Genomic DNA, 16,107 nt, shown 5'->3' on the forward strand with positions numbered 1-16,107 from the left:
TGAGTTGATAACAGCTTGCCCAAGGCTGCTTGGGACTGACATCAGTGCCAGAGTCAAGGATTTACCTGTGACTTTCACTAGGCCTCATCCAGCACTTCAACCTGAATTCTCTCTTTGATACTTTCACAAAATGAACCGAAGGAGGAAATCCCAGTATAAGCTGAGATAATTCTGATGAATCACAAAAACTATAGTCTGGCTGGAACGTGTGTTTCTTTCCCATGCATCAGATATGGTGACAGTGTAGATAATCCTCAACAAACCACTGGCTCAGTGAAACAATTAATTACTGACCTTATAAATATTTAACAGGATTAAAAGTCCTGCTGACAGATGTACAATTGTACAATTCACAGTTGTACAATTAAGTTTTATCTTTCAACAAAGAAACTTCATTTGTACTAAAATATTGGGTGAGTTGTATTTTCTCTTTCAATGGATTGTTTAACAGATTGCTGAATTAATTTTTTAAATATGCAAATCACCTGGGCATTTTATAATATTTCTCCAAGGGCTTCTTCCCAGTAGTTCTTACCAGATCATGCAAATTACAAGTGATTCAGAAAAGGAAGCATTATAATATTTTAATTGTCAGAGTGTTTATTTCAGCTCCAGTTCTTTTACATTTTCTCTCTCAGATAACTAGAAACACATGACCTCCAGGAATCCCCATATTTGGGGAGTTCATGACAAAATCGTATATTAGGAGAGACGGAGTGCAGGAAATTAAGTGGTTTATATAGATAAAATTAGCTGACTTGGGAAATTCAAATAGTCCTCAATTACACTCTACCCCTGCACACATAATTTCCATGATAAATTATGAGCTGTAATGGACATAACGCACTTCTTGCACAGCATCCCCAGATTTTGCCCCTCCCCACAGTCTTCTTGGAAGCCTCCCAGGGGCCTGGGGGCAGCATCAGGCTGGTCACCACCTCTGGGTCAGGGGCAGCCAAACCTCATTTCCATGAAGCACTCCTGACTTGATGCTCAGCAAATCTACCTTTCCACCCCAAAGCCACAAAAAGGAAAGGAAGTTTTCTCTTTCTTTGCCATGACTGGCTCCTGAGAGTGACTCTTTAACTACCCCACTTAACAACTAGCTGCCCAAAATCTGATCTTCTGGGCCAGGAAAGGGGAAATAAGAAAGAAAAAAGAAGGGGAAAAATAGGCAGCTTTTTCCTTAATTAGTTACATATTTACCTGGTGAAAAGGGCAATGAATGTGTAACTGCATTGCAGAGTAATATTAAACACAACATTACTTTTTCCCCCATTTTCTTTAAGCTCAAACAGCTTCCTTCAGACGCTTCTGTGACAAGCAAACCCTGAAGGGGCATATTTGGATACACTGCCTTCAGCTCCCCTGCATTTCACTTCAATCAGAATCTAAAAAGAGCAGTTCTAACCCTGCAGCGTGGTGTGAGTTCTGCTACCTCATGCATTATTTCAGCACAAAATATTCATAAATTGGACACTAGGGGCAATCTTATTCTTTAAAGAGTGTAATAGATTTTTTTAAAATGTATGAGTGCAACATGTAAGAATCTGCAATTTGTTTGACATCCTGGATTTAACAGCCCAGTTCCCACTCCTCATCCACACAGAAGGAGCTGAAATTTCACCTTTTAACCAATTTCTTTCTAAAAACTGAACTTAGACAAAGCAAGTATTTTTCTCTCTTTTGCTTTCCTTACCATTAACTTGCAACACCACATCTTTACATTTTTGTTGCAGGAAGAAAAAATTACAGCATTTGTATCATAATTATCTTCCACCTGGCACTAGTGTGTATTCTGACATTAAAATGGTGGTCACAGTTTACAGTGACACACTGTTACAAAATTGGTCCTCAGAAAGCCAGAAGGGACTGACAGTGGCATCACAGTAGTCCCATCACACAAAGCTATCAGTGGAGAAAGCCACTGACAGGAAGATTTCCTTGTTCTACCAGATGTGTTACTCCTGTTTTAGCTGGAAGCCAGAAGATGGGACTTCTGGTAAACTGGTCCCCTGTGGGCACTGGGGCTCTCAGCACGTACAGAAGTCTTACAGTTTGGAGGACTTGGGGCTGAGGAGCACAAATATCTGCAAATAAACCTTTTGCTTTGACATGTTACTTTGCTAATGAATTCTGCAGGAAGTTACAAAATTGACCTATTCTCTGAAGCACTGATGAAGCTTTATCATTTTTTACCTACAGATTCAGAAATATTTACCAGCAGAGAACTAATTGGCTCTCTGGAGAACAAACCTAATTTTACTTTCTTCGAAAAACATCAGGAAAATAAAGCTAGATGTCCCCCACCTCGCAAGCAGTAATACAGCAGTTCTTACTCTCTAGCATTTCCGAAGTAATTTGATTACAGAATAACTAATCACTTTTACTTTTCATGAAAGATGGAACAATTTTATATGGGTTTTTTGTATTTCCTATTTGACAAAACAACGGTTAACTGACCTGCCTTCTACACAGCCCTAAAACATGTCCTATCTCTGCCACTTGCTAGCATATGTCTTAATTTATATTTCCTTCAAGCATGAGCTATAAATAGACTTCTACAGAGGTATTGCATGTGCAGAGATCCTTATAAACACCAGCCTCTGCAAGCTTTCAGAGGGAGTGGGCAATTCTTAATTGTCTGGGTTTAAACAGAACACAAAAAAAGATTCAGTTCAATGACAGAACACTAATAATTAGCTATAATTTGGATCATCTGACGAATTAAATTCCTGCTTTGGAAAAAACAGGACAGATGCAACACAAGTAGGTTAGCAGATGCAAATCCTCTGAAGCAAGACATTTGCAATCCCTTACTAAAGTGATAATAGTGAGAGTACTAAAGTGAACTGTAAAAGGATTACATTTTCACTTCATAAAGTGTAGCTCATCTGGCTTTAATCATTTATCTCAGTACAAGGAATCTTCCAGGAAACCAACCATTTGCTCAAGTTGGTAACTTTTTTCCCACCTGGGATCATCGCTCCCCTTTAGTCATTCATTCCTACAGAGCATCATCTGCTTCCCTGGAAGATACTTCAATGAAAAGTACTACGCAGGGAACGAAACGCTGTACTTCATCTATCTTGCCGAACATATCCTTATCAGCACCAACACAAAAGGCTCCATTTCACCCCATGCAGCACAGGCCAGTGGTGCAGACACACACAGTACCTTTGTAAATTCAGAGAGCAGTTCCAGCAGGACCTGCAGACCAAGGCAGTTGATATTCATGTCTGAGCAACATTATGTGCTTCCATTATTACCCTGCCTTCCAAATGGATCCCTAAAGCTGACAGCACATCATCTATTTTTGCATTATCCCTGCTACACACCACCTTCTTCATCAGGAAATTTGCTGGTGACACCAAGTTGAGTGTGCGGTTGACATACGGGGATGACAGGTGGACCATCCAGAGGGACCTGGACAAGCTCAGGAAGTGGCCCATGGGAATCTCATGAGGGTTAACAAGACCAAGTGTAAGATACTGCACCTGGGTCAGGGCAACCCCTCATACCAATCCAGGCTGGGGAATGAAGAGATCCAGAGCAGCCCTACAAGAAGGACTTGGGGGTGCTGGTGGGTGAGAGGCTGGACATGCCCCAGCCTTGTGCACTGGGAGTCCAGAAACCCCCCGTGTGCTGGGCTGCATCCAAAGCCCCGTGGGTAGCTATTACAGCTGGTGATGGGGTCAGTGGCTGTGACCCAGGAAGAGGTGACCAGTCCGGGGAGATGGTCCCGAAAGGAATCGCCTTCCTGAGGCCCGGTGTCTTCCCTCAGCTGCTGGCAGGAGGGCCCTTGCAGAGGCTGTCAGCTCTTTAGTGATTATCAGTTCATGATTTCAGCTCAGCTCTGCAGGGCAGTCTCCAGGCCAAGCCAGACCAGAGAGAGAGAAGAGAGGCTCGTGTGGCTGGTTCTGCATGGAAGGTAGCTTTATTGTTGGTCCCCTCCGGCGAAGGGGAAAGCCAGGGATGAGAACTCTCTCTGACTCCCACAGGGCCAGAGGGCTTGCTTTTATAGGGATACAGGGGATGGGTGAAAGCCAATGGGTTACAAAGGATCTGCATAGGGTCTCCTAAAGGATTGTGGGTCTGTCTTTTCTCGCCGTGACCAAAGAAGTGGTTGCCTTTCCAGGGAGTACTGCTGGGCGATTGCAAAATCTCTTATCTCAGCAGAGATCCCTCCAAGGCAGGGGCTGGGCATACCCCACAGGTAGCAGGGGAGGGAGGAGATTCTGCCCCTCTGCCCCACTCTGCTGAGACCCCACTGCAGTGCTGCATCCAGTTCTGGGGTCCCAGCACAGGAAGGACATGGACCTGTTGAAGCCAGTCCAGAGGAAGCCACCAGGTAGATCAGAGGATTGGAACACCTCTCCTATGAGGAATGCCTGGGAGAATTGGGACTGTTCAGCCTGGAGAAGAGAAGGCTTTGGGGTGACCTAATTGTGGCCTTTCAGTACCTGAAGGGAGCCAACAGGAAAGATGGAGAGAGACTACTTACAAGAGCCTGGAGTGACAGGGCAAGGGGGAATGGCTTCAAACTGAGAGAGAGTAGGGTTAGGTTAGATATGAGGAAGAAATTGTTCCCTGTGAGTGTGGTGAGGTACTGGCCCAGGTTGCCCAGGGAAGCTGTGGACATTGCATCTCTGGAAGTGTTCAAGGCCAGGCGGTATGGGGCTCTGAGCAACCCGGTCTAGTGAAAAGTGTCCCTGACCATGGCAGGGGAACTACAAGGTCTTTAATGTCTATTCCAACCCAAACCATTCTATGATTCTATGTAGCCAATTCACTGGAAACTGCCAGATGTGGGTTATGTATTACAATATTAACTGTTCTGCATCCTGGAATTAATGGATAGACTCCAAACTGTACCACCTTTACATCAAAGTACCTCTCTTGGACCCAAACTCTGTAGTCTTGTGTTAAGTGTATGACTTTGCTTCAGGTTCTAAATGAAGATTACACTGATTTGTAAATGCATGGTTTGAGAGCTTAAGACATCCACGGGAGCTACAATAAAATTTATATCCACATGATCAGTTCCAAAATACTGCTGCAAGACCAGCAGTGAAATGATTTGATAGCTTTGGTCCATTTTCCAAACTGAAACAGATCCAGCTCTCAATAGCTGTAAGTGGACATTGAGCCACCATAACCAATGCCAACCTTGATGCTGACTGGTCGAGTTAGCAGAAAAACTGAAAAGCAAACACCATATCTGCTCAGCTGGAGGAAAGGATGGCATTACCACTAGGAAGGTCTAGACAGTCCCCCAATCTCCTCCACCACAGTTCATGAAATACAGCATAAAACTTACCACTGATTCCCTGGTAGTTGAACTGGGACCCAGGTTATAAACCAAGCAGATTTTAAAAGTTCACTACAACTGAAACAGCAAAAAAACCCCTAACAAACAACAACAAAAATACCCCTCTACATGGTTCACAGCAAATCCATACAGTCACAGTGCAATCACTTGTACTTACAAAATGAACAGTATTTTGAACAACACTTTGGTCCTCGTAAAACAATTCAAGAAATATTACAATATGCCTCAGCATAAAAGTACTCTGGCTCCCATTAAACACAAAGGCTTTGAGAAACTTGTACCATGTTGGAAAGTTCTTCAGGTTCAGACATCACACTATTTCACAGTAGATGTTTCTTTCCTATGCCCTGTTCCTTATGAAACCCTGCCCAGCAGATTATCTGAAATCATATTCCCTCCTGACATGCTGACCACACTGGAGTAAAATGCTGCCTTGTCTTCCTCCTCGCTGCCCTTACGAAGTGGGGTGTGAGACCTTGGGGATGGGTGGTCACCTCCACATGGGGCATGGATGAGCCAGGCACACAGAGGGGTGACCTTCCTTTCCATGATCTGTTCAAGCTGGATGATGACAGAAGAAAGATCCCTGGAAACCGGCTCTTATATTTCACAGAATCACAGAATGGGTCAGGTTGGAATAGACCACAGTGGATCACCTGGTCCTACCTCCCTGCTCAAGCAGGGTCATCCCAGAGCACATGGCACAGGATTGCGTCCAGATGGTTCTGGAACATCTCCAGTGAGGGAGACTCCATGCCCTTTCTGGGTGATCTGTTCCAGTGTGTGGTCTCTGCAAGGAAAGAAGCTGTTCAGGTGGAAGTTCCTGTGCATCCATTTCTTCCCCATTGCCTCTTGTCCTATTGCTGGGCACCACCAAGCACAGCTTGGTCCATCCTCTGACCCCTCCCTGCAGACATTGACAGACACTGATGAGGTCCCCTCTCAGTCGTCTCTTCTTGAGGCTGAATAGGCCCAGCTCCCTCAGCCTTTCCTCACAAGAGAGATGTTCCATCCCTTCATCATCTCTGCAACCTCCACAGGACCTGCTCCAGAAGCTCCATGTCTCTCTTGTCCTGAGGAGTCCAAAACTGGACAAAGCACTCCAGATGAGCCTCACCAGGGCTGAGTAGAAGGGTGGGATGGCAACCTCTGCTAGCCCTTTCCTGCCCCTCCTCAAACACAAAACACCCCTGGAGGGGGCAGACACACTTCACCATCACTCCTCATTTCTCCTGTCTGCCTGCTGAGCCCTACTGTCACCTGCCACCTTCATGAGCTCCTCCAGACAGAGAGGTCATCATGAACTAATACCATTATGTAAATTAAACCAAGCCAAACACTAGGCAGAGCTCTAAATGGCAAAATGCCGGCACGACTGATTTGCCTGGGAGTAATTAAATACTTTGAAAATTCAAAAAGAAGCAGAACAGTAAATTCACCTCAATCTGGGTGGGAGAGGCTTTAAATCAAGGCAATATCTTCTTAAAGTTACTAAATCCGTGATGTTTTCTGAACAAATCTCTAGGGCTCATTTACTGTATGAAGTTGGGTGTTACAATATCCTGGTTCAAGAAGAGATAGAAGAATGCCACAAGGATTCTACACTGATTTTGCTACAGTGATGGGGCCCCACCGATCATTTCCATCTATTTTATTTCAGAGATTAAAATGGCATGCATGAACCATTGCTCTGCACATGGACCAGAGGCATTGATTACCAGTCCAGTTCCACAGCATCAACAAGATTCCTATTGACTTCAAGAAAGGAAGAGAGATAAAGTCGTCATTTTCATGACCATTGGAAATCTATTCTCAGACTGTACAAACTAAGCCTGAGACATAGATAGAAAAGCAGATTTAAACAATACTTTTTAAAGACAGTCTTGAAAATACCTTTCCAAAAATACAACTAAAAAACCCCATTTCACAGATTAAATATAACTCTTCTATGAAAAAAATACACAAAGTACCTTAAGATAATGAATATATTGTTAATGAAATATATTCCAAACAGGATAGAACTTATTTTCACTCTCTTCTTGACCTTTATGTGAGAAGATGCCCTGAAATGCAATATATTTTGTATTACATCTGATGGCACTAATTCAAATGAGTTTTCAGCCTATTTTCAACCTGTATTTCAAACTCTATCAGAGATAACAGCGCAATCCAAACCCCTCTTCCCTCCCCAATTTAATTCTCCATTTTGGATGGCTTTCAAAAGTAGAAATGCAGTCACATCTGATGAAGAGTTATAAAGATGTCAGAAGGAAGCATAGAAGGCTCAAGAATCAGAGTAATTGAGCAAGCAGAGAATGCAAGGACTTTTTGAGTTGATTGTGTACATTTTTTTGTTGTTCTGTTTGGTTTTTATAAGGTAAAGAGGCATGATGCCAAGACTAGAAAGTCAGGAATTAAGTGCCCTGAAGTCAGTATACATAAAGACATGCCGTTTTTCAATACAGGGGTTAAAATTTTGGTCATAAGAGAGTGTCCCAGGGGTGACTCCACAGAAAAAGCCTGGGGTGACTCCACAGGAGACCTCCTGCAGAAAGTCTGAGTCATTTGAGGCCTCCTGAAACCTTTCCTCTGGAAGTAAGCCTCGTGCTGAATACCTGAAAATGGGATCTGGCATCCCTAAACACTTTTGAACACAGGGGCTAGGAAGCACTTTATGTTTTTAAATAGATCATGTCTCCTTGTATTGTCATTGAATTCCTGAAACACCACAATAGAAATTACAATTAGTGTGCTGATTTCTTTTAGTATCTTAATACTACAGAAGAACACATCTTGTTTGTGTTCAGGCAAGTTATGCCACAGAAAAAAAAGAAAAAAGCATCCCTGCAGTGCCTTACTAGTTGTCATTTGTCCTGGCCAGAAGGCATTGCCTGTCAAAGGAGAGGGCACACTCAGTTCTCTGGCCCTGGGCTTCTGGTTTGAGCTATCCAACTAATATTTCACCTGGCACCAAGCTGTGATGAATTTCAGTTTAAATCAGTAACAGCTGGCATGAGGCCAGCAACATGTTTTATATGAGCTGGTAAAGAGGCCATCAGAGGCAAGAACAGAGAGGGGCTTTTGCACTACTCCATGCGAAAGGCCAAGTTTAAATCTGTATAGAGATGTACATGCCCTTACACATTGAAAACATCTTGTGGGAAGACATATGGGAGTATTACAAACTGAATGCGCAGTGAAATCATGTAATCAAAGGCAGTGCCACAAAGTACACAACAAAGGAACAAATTAAGGTCACAGAAACATCTTAAATCTGTCATCTGAGAACTTCCAAAGTGCATTAATTTAAAAATGTATCTATCTTTCTCACACACACACATTTACAAACAGAGTTTCTGCGTTTACCTCCTGGGTTCTGACTGGAACTGGACAATTTTCCGTACTAGTACTAATCCCCAAAGAACCTCACTGCAAGCAACCCTCATTACTCAATAATTCTTTGCTGCCTCTACTTTTTGACATCTCAGCCAGTTCTTAATGCTTTTAACTTCTTAATGGAAGAGTAGTTACACACAATGGTGTCCTGTGGAAGATCCCTTATCTGTCCCTTCAGAGTGCTTCCCTGGCATGACACTGAGAAAAGGGCTGGGATCCAGCTCACAGGGACAGGACCATCTGAAGAACTACGAAGATGGGGAAATGCCTTGAGGGGAAGCCATATGAGGTCACTGGTTTGTTCAGCCTGAAGAAGAGGAGACTGAGGGGAGACCTCATTGCAGCCTACAACTTCTTTCTTAGGGGAAGTCGAGGGGCAGACACTGATCCCTGCTCTGTGGTGACCAGTGACAGAACCTGAGGGAATGGCATGAAGCTGAGTCAGGGGAAGTTTAGGTTATATTGGAAAAATATCTAACTCCTAGGAATTACAGCCTGACCCACTCAGGGGCTGCAGCCTGACATTTTCTCAGGAAGGCTGCACATATCCGTATAGCACCAGAGGCACAGCATCACCTGCTTGGGCAACAGCAGCACTGACGCTGAGCCTGTGTGAAAAAGAGAAAGGAGAACTTTTTCCTTCAAACAGTTAAGGTCCTACAGTGGATACACTGCTCTTTCTATCCCAGATTGTTTTTACTTCACGTCCTACGCCTGTTTGGAGCTGGAGTGTGAGAGCAAACGCCAGGTGAGTGGAACTCTTCCAAGGGATGTGCTTGTGAGCAAGGTTTTTGTGTTGCTGCAATCATCACGAGGGCTTTCCAAGTCCACGTCAGGCCAGGCAGGTGGGACAGAGACAAAAAGTAAAATCAGCTGGCTATTTTTGGAGGAAGAACCTACAAAATAGGGGCCAGTTTGAAGTTCTGCCTGAAGCACAAAATCCACAGCTGAAGATTTGAATTCACAGGGGGAGAAACCTTCAATCCCAGTTTTCTGGCACAGGCCCCTGGACGGAAAGTTTTATGATGTTCTTGCAAAGCCAATATGAGGATTTTGCAGACACTAGCTACGAAAAAGGTACTTGCACATGAGAACAACCAGAGAAGCACAGGAAACCCTTACAGCAGCAGAGCTCCTGCAGTGTTCTTCTGGATAGGCCATAGACAGCCTGAAAGAATTTGTTCACCAGTTTCAGAGAAAAATCTCGTAACTCTTCTTACACTGTGCCATATGTTCAGTCAGTGTATGTCCGTTTAAATCAAGTGACTTGAGGATTTTGCCCTCCTAATTGAGTTTGTATCTCAGAACACAAGTTGGAAAAAAAAAAAGTGATAAAAATACTGCAGATGGAAAGTATAGAAGATATATAGAAAATATAGAAACTGCTATCCCCATTTAGGAAGGAGCTGATAGTCATGGCACTTATTAAAACCATTCAACACAAGTCACAGATAACAGTAATAAATCAGCTGACTTGTTTGACATATCCCCACATCCTGTGGTTTTTTTGTGAGTACTTCAAGTATTCAGTCTGGAAAAACAAGGGCATCTCATTAAAAAGCCCTATCAGCAACTGCAACATATGTTAAATTACTGACACATAACAAAGTCAAAATGAAAAGCCTCATTGAGGGATAGGTCCTTCAGATTTAAATAAGGGCTGCTAACTAGTAACTGTCTACCAGTGATGGGCAACAGGGTCAGATGCTTGGGGGAAGAGCTCACAGTGCAACCTGTCCTCTCCCTTCATTTATGGAGCACAAATGCCCTGAACAATTCTCCTTAACCCCAGCATACAATGAGCCATAGAAAGAGAGTACCCAGCAGCAGTTTTCCATCTGCAATACAGTCCTGCTCTCAAAGGGTTCTAACTGTACATGTACCTGACAGATTTCAAATGACATGGAGATGAACTATAGATGTTATTTTTCTCCTAAAAGTATCTGATGATTGTGGACACTGAGAAGAGAGCCCAGGTAGAAGCCCTGGGCTGGCAATCCCAACAACCTCCCTGCAACTTCCCAAGTGGGATCCCCCAGCAAGGCTTCCCAACCCTTCAGAGGGGATTGCAGGGCTCTTTAGGTGCCTATTGAGGCATCTTTCTTAGTAACAACTCACATATACACAGAAGAAAAGAGCCTCCATCCTTTAAACAAGGATCCACAGCTCAGAAACCAAAACGAAGTTGCTTTGTAACTTTCTAAGTTGGGGTGATGCAAACCAGGGCTGTTTTTGTGGCAGTGCACAGCCAGCTCATCTGCAGAGGTGACTGTCCCCACTGGATAAGCAATACTGGGCACGGTCTGCTGTGCAAATGCCGGCCTGGAGGTCAGCCTGTAAGCAGCTGTTGTCAGCCGGTGACTGCAGAGAACAGGAGGGAGACCCCAAATCCCAACTTGCTGAGATATTCAGAATGTTTGATCTGCCTAGGCCCAAACCAGAACAAATTCTTATTTCTGTGGCTAATGTGAAATAACCTTCCTAGGTCATCAAATCCATCCCCTGCTAGCATAGGCAGCCACACCATAGAGGCCATTTCATCCCCTCAAACTTCTGAAGAAAGGATGACTGGGAAAGGTGCGTAACAAGCAAGTAAAATTTCTTCTCTTGCTATGGAATTTTAATGCCAATAAATTATGTTAGGAGACAGAAACAATGTAAGCTTACCTAATACAGACATTAAATACAACAGCTCCCCTCCTAATCTCAGCACATTGTCTTAATGTAGCATGTTATTTGAGACACAAAGCAGATGTGCTGCTATATTTGCAGTGCCCCTGTCATGTAGCAATTCTGAAAGCATTACTGTCAAACTGACATTTTATTACATTTCTGGATATATGCTAATTTCATCATTACATTTTCCTCATCAACTGTGAAGGTTCAGGAACAAAGATGAATTGTGCTTTACTTCAGACAATTTTAAATGTGGTTGAAACTGGAGAATGAGGACCATAACTTCTAATTCTACCTACATGCCTCGAAGCCCTCTTCTTTTGCTCTTCACTGGCATTTAGTATCAAATTATCCCTGCAAGGGGCCACTGGAGGAAAGCAGTACAAGGTAAGCAGACTGGTAATCCTGTCATCCATTTTCATAATTTCATTTCATGTAAACAGGCAATTTATTTCCAAGCCAAACACAGGATTACTGCTGTGGACTAAACAAAAATATTAGTTTTCAGCCATGTAAGTACATTAGCTACCATGTGACACAGCTTCATCAGGGTCTTTGAGGACCTGTCCTGGGTCACATTATGGGGTATAACCAAAGTATGTATTCTACCACCATCCACGTTACCTTCTGATGAATTGTTAAAATGGGTGTTTTCTTATCTTTGCCATGACTCAAGCGTGATAACACCCTCTATGGAAGCAGCAGCACCACCCACCCTGAGGGGGTCATCTCTGCTAATGGGCTATCAAGGACTCCCCACAATGACTCACATAATTACATCATCTGTCTTGGTTTGAAAGACGGGTGTCTGCCAAGGAAGGCAGGAGTCTCCCTTGGAATGGACGAAAAAAAATTGCAACCCCCTTCCCTCCGAATTATTACAATTTTGAAATTAAGGGGCTTTTAGGCAAAGATATGAGAAAAATAGGAATAACAATTCTTTACTATATATATATGTGTGTATAACAAGGTAAACAAACAACAATAACTATGGCAGTAACAGCAAACAATCACAAACCCAGTGCCAGCCTTCTCGGCTGTCAGGCCCTTTCCCCTCGGGTGCAGTTCCGCTTGCAGCCGGCAGGGGCGCTGGCGGCTCCCGGTGAGCAGGGCAGGTGCGATGGTTCCCCCGCGGCTGCAGGGGGCGCTCCGGAGCGAGCTCGGGGAGCACACGGCACTGGTGGCCTGCGATCCCGGGAAGAGGTGGAACAAAGGCTTCACAAACCCCTGGGCAGCCGATCCCGGTGTCCGGCCGGACTCTTGGGAACAGCAGGCTGGAACAGCAGGGACGAGCACAAATCCCGGGTGGTAGATGAGATGTATCAAAACTCCAGAGCTGTGGTGGGAACCCCCCGGAGGTCTGGGCAGGCAGGGTGAGCAGGGCTACAATGTAGTGAAGGCTCAAAGCAACAGCAGGGGCAGGGCGGCCGCAGCCCAGCTCCCAGCTGGGCAGGGAAAGGCGGGCTTGGGAATTCCAGGGTCTCTCCAGTAGAAGGAAGGCAACTGAAGAAGCAGCCTCTCTCTCTGTCCAAACGCTGGGAACTGCCTACCCACAAACCCAGGTGAAAGAGTAGCCAGATGCACCCCACTCCTATGGCCAGATCTTTTGTTTTTCTTAAGCACCCAGTAATTTGTCCCCCTGGCAACATGTATGTGGAAAATTCCTTTGAGAGAAAAAGAAAACAGGAGGAGAACTAAAACCCCAACATCATCTCATTGTGAAATTCCCTGCCCTGAAGGAGATGCCGAACATTTCTGCCTGTATATAATCTGGGGCTTGGGACACCACAACATCCACCATAGGACCTCCAGAGAAGGACCAGGCCTTTCCACGGGACAGCTGTTTTTGACAACACCACATCCATCACTCCAATGGCACTGCAACCAGTGTTTAATTAGACTGCTACCATCACCCTGACCAACAGGGTGTCAGGTTGCATTCCAGCTTTGTTGGCTTAAGCCAGTGTTTCTGTACTATTGCCTTTATTGTAATTTTCCTATTAAATTGTAACTCTGACTTGAAATCTCTCGCAAGGTATTTGTGTGGAGTTAATTCCTCCTGCTGGTTTACCTTCAAACTAGCACAGGACCACACAGCATAGCAAGGGGTTATCACACTGCAGTGAGGGAAAACCCATGGCCCATAGCAGGGATGTTGGCAAACAGAAAGATAGACAAAAATAACTCAAAAGAATGCAACATTTGCACATGACGGAATAAGTCTGTAGGTAGGTTAATAATTACTTAAACTACATTAACACTGTGGAGGCTGGTGGGCCTGTTGACAGAAGGACTATGAAGGTCCCCTGGAGGGAAGAACCCTAAGTGGCACCCCCAGGTTAGGGAGACAGAAAAGGCCTCTCCCAGAATTTCTTAGTTACATTATGCTAATGTACCCCAGTTTTGCTTCCTTGATTGGCCCGTTGGCCTCCCTGCCCCTTGTTACTAACATGTCCCTGATCCAGAAGATTGTCCCTTCCCCGTTCTCCCATTGGCCCTTGCTCCCTCACCACTTCCTCAGAGTTCCCCTATTGGTTCCCATACCCTGGTCCCACCTGTGTACCGCCCCTGTGCCCTCAGATTATTGGTCCCTGATGCTCTCTCTCTCTCTGCCCCATATGTAAACCTGGACCCTCCCACGTTCTTGGTCTTCATCCCTGGACCCCTTCACATGTGTGGTTGCAATAAACTTCTCCCGTGGAACCCTACATGAAGACCCTTCCTTGTCTCTTTGCTGTCGACTTGTTGAAGAAGCTATCTGGTGTGTGTGTGTTTGTGTGAGTGTAGTGGCCTTGCCAAGCGGCTTCCTACTGGAGATGCTTTTGGAAGGTCGCGGCACCCTACTATCCGTCACCACTGCTGCAACATAACACCAAGGCTTCTCACTCAGCTGAGAGCATTTCTGTGCTGGACATGGCATATGATGACTCTTTACACACAAGTCTTCTCCATCCCAAGACGTTTTCATCTGAATGTGATTATCTATGGCATATTCAGTGTCTATATTCAAAATATAATCCTACACAAGTGGAAAGCAAAGATGGTTACAGAAAAGATGTGTTTTTTTAATGCAAATTATTGCACTACCAAAATTCTTGTTAGTCTTCCAGGAATATCTGTAAGATTCCAAGAGACATATTTCAACAAGGTCTGGTACAAAATACTCTTGGAGTTGCCTTAGTCCCAAAAATTAAAAGTGATGCGTTAAACTTATGCTAACTGCGTTTTTTCTCTCCCCTTAGTTTATATCTCCAAAGCAGGAGATGAGAGGTCTGAAATTGCAGGGACTTGAAGGATTTGATCCAAACAAAAGAATTAAGAGCTGCCGTCATGCACCACTTAAAACACCATCATACTGTAAGTGTTACTTTTATGTAAGTAGTTAATTTTGTGTCTCTCCACTGCTTGTCTTCCATTGCAGAATTCTCCTCAGTCCGCTACCAGAATATTTCTGCTTCTCTTTCTCCCCAGATCTATTGCAGAGGCATCAGTGCAGCACTCCTCCCTACTCACCCTGACCCTGCCAGTCACATTCTTAGCTGGCCTGGAGCACTCCTGAAAAAAGAAGTCTTACGAGCTCTACAGCACAGAGAACTCCCAACCTGTGGATACTGAAAAGCTAGAAACAGAGAAATTCTCCAGCTTCCTGAGTATTCTGTGAAAGTTCTGCTTTCTCACACAGGCTAGCCGAAAACAGTTTCAGGTTTTCGTAAACCAAGACTTTATCTAACACCTGCAGCTTGTTATGCACAGTCTTGTTATGGTACATTGGAAAAATATTTTGAAATGGGTGTTGTAAGGTCTTAAACAATCATCCTGGGAGGTGTATGGTCAAAGGACCAATAGCTTTGGCCATTCTAGCGAACCAAGTTATATAAACGAGTTTGTAATTAATTAAATAAGTCCATTTTCCTTGGACCCAAACTCTATGTCGTTATTCCCGCCGTCCCTGCTACAACAGTGACACCAACCTTAAGTGCTGATGACAGGCACCATCGAAGTGGTGCTTCAACAACACAGATACCAGAACCGGATCATAATGCCAGCTGGCATTATGTGGTGTTAGTATCGTAAGAAAATGATAAAGCAGAATTTCAGAGGAAAATACATTATAAGACAATAATTCCATATATGCATACACACATATATAGATGTGTATACACACATACATCATGTAAGTGAAGATAACAAGCAGTGGCTGCAATCCCCTGCCCTCTTTTTGACAACCTTCCCGTTCTCTGAAGTTTGCATTGCCTTGCCTGGAGGTGCAAACTGCTCTGGGGTGTACTCTGTTTTCTGAAGAGCAAGGCATCTGCTGGTAAAGCTGGTGCCTCCCCCTCCATGGAGAGACATGCCACTCTCCTGTGGGAGGCTGACTGCCTCCCTCCTGTTTCAAATCATTACTTCTATTCTCCTTTTACTGGAATGAGGAGGAAGCACCAGTGGTGAGCAGAGGAAAGGGACACTGTTTACATCCAGGCTCTCTCTTACCCTGCTATTGGAAGGGAAAACTCAAATGCACAGGCACAACAGGAGTAAGCAGTGTAGAGTACCACAACCAAAATTGCTGATGTGATAGCATAAGCACACACATTAGGGGCTGCACTTCATATGTTTTTCCTAGTTTACAAACAATTGTGCCCTATGGCCTGCTCAGCTACAGGGCAGAAGCACCCTAATTATACCTTCATTAGATCATCTTG

The sequence above is a fragment of the Corvus moneduloides genome, chromosome 2 (genome assembly GCF_009650955.1).
Source record: "Corvus moneduloides isolate bCorMon1 chromosome 2, bCorMon1.pri, whole genome shotgun sequence".
In the NCBI taxonomy this organism is placed as follows: domain Eukaryota; kingdom Metazoa; phylum Chordata; class Aves; order Passeriformes; family Corvidae; genus Corvus; species Corvus moneduloides.